Consider the following 10,257-nt stretch of genomic DNA (forward strand, 5'->3'; position numbering starts at 1 on the left):
CAGGAAGTCCTCAGCCTCTCTGATGTCTTGTGGCCTCTGTACTTGTCCTTCCAAACCCAGCATCTTTTCTTCCAGCACAGCCAGCAACTTGCACTTCAAACAGAGTGTAGACAGGTCCCATTCCAGGGCCACCCCCTTGCAGCCTAAGGTGGCCCTGCAGATACTTTGCTTGAATTTCCCTCTGAAGTTCCAAAACTTACACTGAGTCCTTAAAATGATATTCCCCATCTCTTGTCAACCTCCACCCCAACGCTGCTTTGCCTCCAGAATTTATAATGGTGTTAAATATATAAAAAAGTGTTTTTAATTTATAAGGGGGGGTCGCACTCAGAGGCTTGCTATATAAAAGGGGTCACCAGTAAAAAAGTTTGAGAGGCACTGATATAGAGGGTAGAACTGTATCAAGAACGGAAGCTTCGCACGCTCCCTCCAAAACTACCTTGGCCGCTTCTGTTCACTTGCTCAGGAGTTTGCCTGGCAAATAAGGTTGTCAACACCATCTTTCAAAAATATGGGGCAGACCTCAGATGTCCTCATAGAGGAGGGGGCTTTGCTGGGGGGCACAGACAGGGAGTATCTTCCTTCAGTGCGGGGGAATGCTTTTGCTGCACAGCAGGACCCAGAAACCTGGGCAGCCAGCCTTCACTCCTTCCCGTTATGGAGCAGCTCCAGCCCTTTGCCCCAGCTCCCTGTGCAGCCCAGTCCCACGGCGAGCCCCACTACTCCATGTGTGCCAGCTCCGTAGGAAAGGCACCCCGATTCACTGAATAGACCCACCTTCTAGCAGATAGGGTGACCAATCAAAACCTTGTACAGAGAGAAGAAGCAGTCATTGAATGCTGCCTGTTTCATTCTTCAGGATGTGTAAAGATGCCCACAAGAAGGGAGAGAGTGGGCAGAGGAGGAAATATGGGATAAAAAGCATCCCATAATGATTTTGTATGGAACCGGTAATTTTTTATTTAAATAACGGTCACCCCTTATTTCTACAGGATTATTGACAACCTTACAAGCAACTAACCTTTATACTAAGCCACACTGTTCAGCTCAATGCCCTTGTTAACAGGGAGAGATTACCCACTCAGACATCAAATATTGGGGCTGATCAGAAACCCAATGGTCTCAGCTGCATAACTCTTCCTAAGACATAATCAGACCTGTATCATTTAGTGGCCCACAGCCCAATCATTAAAAGTGTGAAGCAGAGGGATGTTAGTCTGATTGTAAGTGCTAGCCTCCACATAAACTTAAATGGGACACCACCTCATCCACCTGTTGTATCCTAACACCAAATATATTTTATGGGCAAAATTTTCATTTTATTTATATAGCCAGAATTGTCAACTCTTGGCTAAAGTTAGGCACGTAAATCCATGTTTATGCATCTGGCCCATAACTGGGCCTTCTAGGCCCTGCAGATAATAAATAAAAGTAGTTTGATTTTCAGCAGTACGGAGGACCCACAATTCCCACTCCAATAGTTGTGAGCCCCAGATGCTCAACATCTGAAAAATTAAGCTACTTATCTAAGGTGCATCCAATTCCCATCAGTGTCAGTGGGAACTGTGGCTGCTCAGCACCGCTGGAAAGTCAAGCTACTTTGGCTCAGGTGCCCAGATATCTATTTAAGTGCCTACCTTTAGCCACCATATTTGACAATTTCCACATATGTTCATATATACCATTTCAACCACAAAATACATCACTTTTTTTAAAACACTCAGTGTCTTTATGTTTGAATTCCCAGGGAACCATTTGAAGAAAATTAAAAAGAACTGCCAAAAAATACAGCCATCATCAAGCTCCAGCCATAAACTTTAATTGGAAAACAGATATTAAGTATGTATCTTTATTATAGTTTGAAACCATGAATAATAGATGGAGCTGGCTAAGAGCTGAGCTCTGAACAGTGATCACATTGCTTTATTATTCAAAAGTAAATGAAAGTGCATTGTATTATCAATTAATGTTTGGCTCTTTTCTAAGAAATACATAAAATCTGCCAGGCCTCAGCTGGTGATTTCCATATTTAAGTATGTTTAATCTCAAGCTTAAAAGCAAGGGTTGGAAGAATAGTAGTAGCCAAAGCTGTTGCCAAACAACTTATCCCTGGATTTAGCATGATCATGAAAGGAAAAACTATAAGGAATTTAATTAACTAATACCTCAGCTTGCTCCTGCCAAGTGCTGGCCATTTTCCTTTAATTCAGAATCGATAGCTGAGGAATGACCCACACTAAGGTCAGTGTTTGGAAAAGTCAGCACTGTAAATCTTTTGGAAACTGCTACTGTACCAACTCGCCGAGCAACAGCTTGGGCATTCATGTTGCATGTTCAGGTTTCAGGGCAACATCCCTCTGCCCTCACCCGGCCCAAGTAGCTGGACATGATGGGCAGATGTGAGATGAGGCATGGAAACCCTCCCACCCTGGGAAACTGCTCCAAAAAAGCAAGGATATATAGCCATAGGCTTGCCTTTGAACCAGACCAGAGTCCAGATAAACCCCATCAAAATGTCTAATCACTATTTGCCTGGATGGACGTCGCTCGTCAGTGTGTAATCTAGAGTTGGTGATGTGTTCTGGGCTCCTCAGAGAGAGTGAATGATGGGAATGCTGGGTGCTGTCCTCCTGACCTCTGAAATGTCAGGAGGAAACAGACAAAATCTTCCCAAGCATCAGTGGCTCCAGTGGTGTTAGCAGGGAAGCATCATAAATTCATCCCAGTGTGGAGAAAAATCAACAGGTGCCATGGGGACACGAACCGTCAGACAGGGGAGGGACAGAAATAGCTATGAAGATAAAGCAAAACAAAAAAGACAATATTTTTATGGTAAACCTGCTGACTGCAGAAAATGGATTCAAAGACATAATGGAAACACAGTAAGCATGCAAAGAAAGCCCTTTTTAAAGCCTAATGAAAAACAAAGCCCAATCATATGGGAGCTGAAAACTGACAGCATCTCACCACTGGAGGCTCAGCACACCAAATTCAAAAGCAGCACAGCTCCCAGCAACTACACCCAAGCACTTTTCCACACACACAGCAGAACACACTCAAAGCTAACCACTCAGACTGCGTTCTCTTCTTCTGCTCTTCTACAGCAGAAAACAGCTACTACAGAACAGTGCTTTCTACCACTCTTATGCTCAGAAGGAAACACTACAGCTCCTCATCAAGGTTAGTAAAACTAGCCTTTAACACCTACCCTTCTCTACTCACCAACTACAGAAATGACCCCAGAAAGCACAGCCTTAGCCAACAAACACCCTGCCAGTCACAGACCATTCCAGCACATTCTCCTCTAACTGCTGGTTGCTACAATTTGGCCTACACAAGACAGAGAGCACTATGAGAAGCCCAACATGAACAGATTCTGGCTCTCAACTCTGCCCTCCATGGCCCCCTTCCATAGGCTGCCTCTCAAAGCAAAGCTGCTCAAAGTAGCCATCCCCTTTCATTTGCATAAACTGAAGACACAGACAGGCCACTCCACCAATCTTCTCCTTTTCCCTGCTCCGCCGAGCCTAAGACAACAATCCTCTAGCTGGCCAAGCCAAGAGCTCTCTAGAAACTATAACCTACACAGTTTTGGACACCCGGAGCATGTTTCTTTGGCACCAGTGACCATAATGGAGGAAGTCAGCCATGGGGAGCCAGGCTCTCCAACAAGGGGTGTTTCCTGAACCTGAGGACCAGTCTCATCATTCTCCAGGGAGCAGGAACCCCCTGGAGAATTTTTTTGGGACCCACCCCAGAAGCTTTGACTCAAAAGTAGTGTTCTGTTTTTCAGTTTTTATTGATATTCACTGATAAGTTACCAGGTTTTTTAATTAAAGGAGTTCAGATTTTACTGATTTACACCCATTTATCAAGCCACTCAATATTTTTGGGGTATTTATTTTTGTTAAACACTAATGCTTTACGCGATTGTTGTGTCCTGAAGCTCTGAGATAGAAGCAGTCTTGCAGTGTAAAATACAGAACACACACACAGCGGAGGTCAGAAAAAATCAAACAATATTAATATCACGCTATGATTGGCTCACAAGGAGATGCTGCCCACCTATTTCTTTGCATCTATTTAGTGTGGCACTGAATTTAATCAATCCTCCGCAGATAAAGATAAGATAAAAAGGTAAACATGGAACAAAACCACAAATCTATGCCTGAATATCAGCAAGAAAATCAACGCATAGAAATTTTCAAGAAAAGTAAAGACAGTAGTGAAGAGGATGCATTGTGCTGCAAGTACTGCAGCATTGAGATGAGTACTCACGCTGACAGAATAAAAAGCAAGCAACACAAGAAGCTTAAAGAAGAAAGTGAGCTTTGGGATAAACAGTCAGTATCAGGAGCTTTCACCAGGGCATTAATGAAAGAGAGAATATAGCCATGAATTTGTGTGTGCTCTTTGTTTTGCTGGACAATCACTATTAATTGCAGAGGGGCCTATTAGTGACTTTATGTGACAATACTGTCCAGCAGCAAAAACCCTTCCTAATGTAGACAACTTCACTCGTAAGTATCTGAAAGAAAATGACAATGCTTTAGTAGCTAAAATGATAGAACGAATTGCTGGAAATGTGGTGTATAGTCTGATTTTTGATTAGTCTCCTGATGCTTTCAACTGTCCGATTCTTGGCCTTTTGTTTTTGTTTTTTTATTTCAAAGTGAATAAATCTGCATTGTTTTGTGCTGAGGTGTCATTCATCCCCTCTGCTGACACTGATTTTGTCGACACAGCAATAACTGACCTGTTTGAGATGTATCAACTAACTTGGGAAAATGTGGCCACAACTAACATCGATTCTGCTTCCAACATGGCTAAATTTACACAGGAGATTAAACTCAATCAGAAACCGGAGTTGCTACGTATTACCTGTCCTGCTCAATGCTGTGCTGTCAGCAGCTACTGTTACAGAAGAAATGAAAGAAGTGAATTTTTGCATCATTGGATTCAGGGCCATTTTCAAGCATGTGAACAAGTTGAAGGCTTTGTTTTACACAGTGCGAGATGAGTATAGAGCCAACTTCTGATTACCCTCCCCTGTTTTGCCACATTGGTGGATGAGCTTGTACTTTGCTGCCAGCCATGTAAATAACGCATGGACTGTGTTAATGCATCTCCTAGACCAGTGGTTCCCAAACTTGTTCCGCTGTTTGTGCAGGGAAAGCCCCTGGCGGGCCGGGCCAGTTTGTTTACCTGCCGCGTCCGCAGGTTCGGCCGATCGTGGCTCCCAGTGGCCATGGTTCACTGCTCCAGGCCAATGGGAGCTGCTGAAAGCGGCACGGGCTGAGGGACTGCTGAATATTCTTTTTGGAATGTCATCCAGGTGTTTCACCCCCTTCCTCAAAGTGAATTTGGCAGTAGACTATGACCATTACGCCAGAGTGGCTCAACTATTTGCCACTAAAGATGAAGTTTCAAATCTGAAAAGGGAATTTACTACCTATATGAACTTGCCTAACCCCGACAATGTGAAACTGGATGTGCTGGCTTTTTGGAACAGTCATCAAGACACACTGCCCAACTTCAGCAAAGTGGCACGGTGAGCTTTGAGTGTACCCACTGGACCTATTGATGCAGAGCACTTATTTTCAAAGTTGGACGACCTCTAAGCCAGCAAGAGGATACTTTGAAGAAAATTATGTGCGTATACACAAACCAGAACTTTTGAAAAAAAACTACCAGCTCTGAGAGAGACAAAATATATTTAGTGCATTAAAAAAAAAAGTTTCAATTATACTGTAGTAAAATGTGTATATTACAAAAGCTTTTTTCTTTCTTTCCCTCCCCCCTGATTTTTCATGGTTTTCTTATTTTTTTAATTTTTAACATGATTTCATCCCAGGTTTAATGTTTGGAAAATAAACTGAAAAATTCCCAGATTTTTTTTTTACAAATAAAAAAAGAAAGCATGGGATTCTACTTAAAAGCCAGGAAATATACCAGAGGCTTTCCTTTGACCTGGACCAGAGTCCAAATAAACATCACCAAAATTTCTAATCACTTTTCACCTGGGTGAAAGTCACTCAGCAGTGTGTATCCTAGAGTTAGTGATGTGTGCTATGCTCCTCAGAGAGTGTGAATGGTGGGAATGCTGGTTGCTGTTCTTCTGATCTTAGAAATACCAGTGGGAACAAACAAAAACTTCCCAGGCATCAGTGCATCCAGTGGTGTTAGCAGTGAAGAATCATCCATTCATTCCAGTGTGGAGGACAATCGACAGGGTACCACAAAGAGATAATCTGTCAGATTTAGCAAAGGAACAGAAATAGCTATGAAGCAGAACAAACAAGAGAATAAACACAATCTTTCTATGGTAAACCTGTTGACTAGGGTTTGGAGCAAAAACATAAAAGAGACAGTACGCATACAAGGAAAGCCCTTTCCTAAAAACTATTGAAAAACACAGCTGACTCACAGTACCTGAGAGCAAATAGAGCATTTCATTGCAGGGGACTCAGCACACCTAACCCACAAGCAGTACAGATCCCAGCACCCACACCCAAACTCTTTTTCACATACCCAGCACAATAAGCTCAAAGCTAACCACTCAGACTGAGCTCCCTTCTCCTGCTCTTCTGAGGAAAAGCAAGACACTCTTCCACAGCAGAAAGTAGCTGTCACAGAACAGCACTTTCTACCACACTCATGCTCAGAAAGAAACACTACAGCTCCTCATCGTGGTTAGCAAGACCAGGCTTTTACAGACACCCTTCTCCAATCACCAACTAGAGAAATGACCCCCTGAAAGCATAGTCTTAACCAACACCCACCCTGCCAGTCACAGACCATTCCAGCACATTCTCCTCTAACTGCTGGTTGCTACAATTTGGCCTTCACGAGACAGAGAGCACTATAAGAAGCCCCAGGTGAGCAGATCCTGGCTCTCAACTCTTCCCTCCATGGCCCCCTTCCATAGGCTGCCTCTCAAAGCAAAGTGGCTCAAAGTAGCCATCCCCTTTCATTTGCATAAATTGCAGACACAGGCAGGCCACTCCACCCATCTTCTCCCTGCTCCCTTCTCTGCAATGCCTAAGACAACAATCCTCTAGCTGGCTAAGCCAAGAGCTCTCTAGAAACTGTAACCTACACAGTTTTGGACACCCAGAGCATGTTTCTTTGGCACCAGTGACCATAATGGAGGAAGTCAGCCGTGGGGAGCCAGGATCGCCAATGAGGGATGTTTCCTGAACCTGAGGGCCAGTCTTGGGGCCTCCAAACCCCTTAAACATCCCAGATGCAGGGTGGAAGACAGTGAATCTGTCACAACCCCCACCTCTCATTTTCCTTTCCATATCCTCCACCCCTTCAGCTACCAAACAACCCTCCATGTTGCTACAGTGGTTTATTCCTGTAAGAAGTTTTTGTGCAATTGGTAGAAGGATTCACATAGAATCATATGATTGGAATTGACCTCAAGAGGTCTTCTAGTCCAGTGCCCTGCACTCAAGGCAGGACTAACTATTTTTTAGAAAAAAGAAAAGGAGGACTTGTGGCACCTTAGAGACTAACAAATTTATTTTAGCATAATAATATGGAACGCTTCACGAATTTCCATATTTTTATGCTCAGATAAATTTGTTAGTCTCTAAGGTGTCACAAGTACTCCTTTTCTTTTTGCGGATACAGAGTAACACGGCTGCTACTCTGAAACCTATTTTTTAGACTATCTCTGACAGGTGTTTGTCTAACCTGCTCTTAAAAACCTCCATAGGCAATTTATTCCAGCTCTTAACTACCCTGAAGTTAGGAAGTTTTTCCTAATGTGCAACCAAAACTGCCCTTGCCGCAATTTAACCCCTTCGTTTTTTGTCCTATCCTCAGATGTTAACAAGAACATTTTTTTGCCCTCCTTCTTGTAAGAACCTTTTATGTTCTTGAAAACTGTTATTATGTCCCCTCTCGGTCTTCTCTTTTCCAGACTAAACAAACCCATTTTTTTTCAATCTTCCCCCAGAGATCATGTTTTCAAGAGCTTTAATCATTTTTGTTGCTCTTCTCTGGACTTTCTCCAATTTGTGCACATCTTTCCTGAAATGTGGTGCCCAGAACCGGAAACAATACTTCTGTTGAGGCCTTATCAGCATGGAATAGAGCAGAAGAATTATTTCTCGGGTTTTGCTTACAGCACTCCTGCTAATACATCCCAGAATGATGTTCCCTTTTTTTGCAACAGTGTTACACTGTTGACTCATAGTTAACTTGTGATCCACTATAAGCAGATTACTTCCACAGTACTTCTTCCTATGCAGTAATTTCCTATTTTGAATATGTGAAATTGATTGTCCCTTCCTAAATGGAGTACTTTTCATTTGTCCTTATTGAATTTCATCCTGTTTACTTCAGACCATTTCACCAGTTTGTCCAGATCATTTTGAATTTTAATCCTGTCCTCCAAAGCACTTGCAACCCCTCCCAGCTTGGTTTTATCCACAAACTTTATTGGGCCATTATCTAAATAATTTATGAAGATATTGAACAGAACCAGACATGGGACCAATTCCTGTGGGACCCCATTTGATATGCCTTTGCAGTTTGACAGTGAACCACCGATAACTGCTCTATGAGAATTTTTTTCCAACCAATTATGCACCCACCTTATAGTAGCTCCATTTAGGTTCTATTTCCCTAGTTTGTTTATGAGAAGGTCATGCGAGACAGTTATCAAAAGCCTTACTAAAGTCAAGATATAGTATATCTATCACTTGCCCCCTGTCCACTGGCGTGTTACCTTGTCAAAGAAAGCTATTAGGTTGGTTTGACACTATTTGTTCTTGATAAATCCATGCTGGGTGTTACTTATCTTATTATCTTCTAGGTGTTTGCAAATTGATTGCTTGATTTTTTGCTCCATTATCTTTCTGGGTACTGAAGTTAAGCTGACAGGTCTGTAATTCCCTGGTTTGTCCTTATTTCCTTTTTTATAGATTGGCACTATATTTGCCCTTTTCCAGTCGTCTGGAATGTCTCCCATCTTCTATGAGTTTTCAAAGATAATCATTAATGGATCAGATATCTCCTCAGTCAGCTCCTTGAGCATTCTAGGATGTATTTCATTAGGCCCTAGTGATCTGAAGACATCTAACTTTTCTAAGTCATTTTTAATTTGTTATTTCCCTATTTTAGCCTCAGATCCAACCACATTTTCACTGGTGTTTGCTGTGTTAGACATCCAATTGCTACTAAAATCTTTGGTGAAAACTGAAACAAAAGTCATAGAATCATAGATTTAGAAGGGACTTCAAGGATCATCTAGTCAACCCCCTTGCCAAGATGCAGGATTTGTTGTGATGTTTGGCACTTCTCCCATTTCCAAGTTTTCTGTTATTGTTTTCCGCCTTCCCCCGCCCCCCCCCGCCCCGGCACCCCTTGATTGAGTAACGGGCCTACTCTGTCCTTGGTCTTCCTATTGCTTCTAATGTATTTGTAAAATGTTTTCATGTTACCCTTTATGTCTCTAGCTAGTTTAAGCCCATTTTGTGCCTTGGCCTTTCAAATTGTCCCTATATGCTTGTATTCTTTGTTTACATTCATGCTTTGTAATTTGATCTATTTCCCACTTTTTGTAGGACTTTTTTTTTTTTTTTTTTTTTTTGAGTTTCAGATCATTGAAGATCTCCTGGTTAAGCCAGGGTGATCTCTTGTCATACTTCCTATGTTTCCTATACAATGGGGTAGTTTGCTCTTGTAGCCTTAATAATGACTCTTTGAAAAATTGCCAGATCTCTTTTTCCCCTTAGACTTGCTTCCCATGGGATCTTACCTACCAACTCCATGAGTTTGCTAAAGTCTGCCTTCTTGAAATCCATTATCTTTCTGTGCTGTTTTCTCTCCTACCATTCCTTACAATCATGAACTCATCATTCCATGATCTTTTACCCAAGCTGTCTTCCACTTTGCAATTCTCAACTACTTCCTCTCTATTTGTTAAAATTAGATTTAGAACAGTCTCTCCCCCAGTAGCTTTTCCCACCTTCAGAAATAAAAGAAGTTTCCAATACATTCCAAGAATTTGTTGGATAATCTGTGCCCTACTGTGTTATTTTCCTAACAGATGTCTGTGAAGCTGAGGTCCCCCATCACCATCAAGTCCTGTGGTTTGGATGATTTTGTTGTTTAAAAAAAAACCTCATCCATCTTTTTTTCCTGGTTAGGTGGTCTGCAGTAGACCCGTGCCATGACATCACCGTTTTTTCCCCTCTTTTATCCTTACCCAGTGACTTTCAACAAGTCTGTCTTCTATTTCCC

General features: G+C 42.2%; 1 non-coding gene and 1 pseudogene across 1 annotated transcript; both read right to left on the reverse strand.

Annotated features, from left to right (window-relative positions):
* Nucleotides 1-3,065: 3,065 nt before the first annotated feature.
* Nucleotides 3,066-3,256, reverse strand: LOC114018514 (annotated as a pseudogene).
* Nucleotides 3,257-6,554: 3,298 nt separating this feature from the next.
* LOC114018511 lies at nt 6,555-6,769 on the reverse strand. Its single transcript, XR_003563824.1, has one exon. It is a non-coding gene; the product is annotated as a small nucleolar RNA U3 (small nucleolar RNA).
* Nucleotides 6,770-10,257: the final 3,488 nt, after the last annotated feature.

The sequence above is a fragment of the Chelonia mydas genome, chromosome 2 (assembly GCF_015237465.2).
Source record: "Chelonia mydas isolate rCheMyd1 chromosome 2, rCheMyd1.pri.v2, whole genome shotgun sequence".
NCBI classification, from domain to species: domain Eukaryota; kingdom Metazoa; phylum Chordata; order Testudines; family Cheloniidae; genus Chelonia; species Chelonia mydas.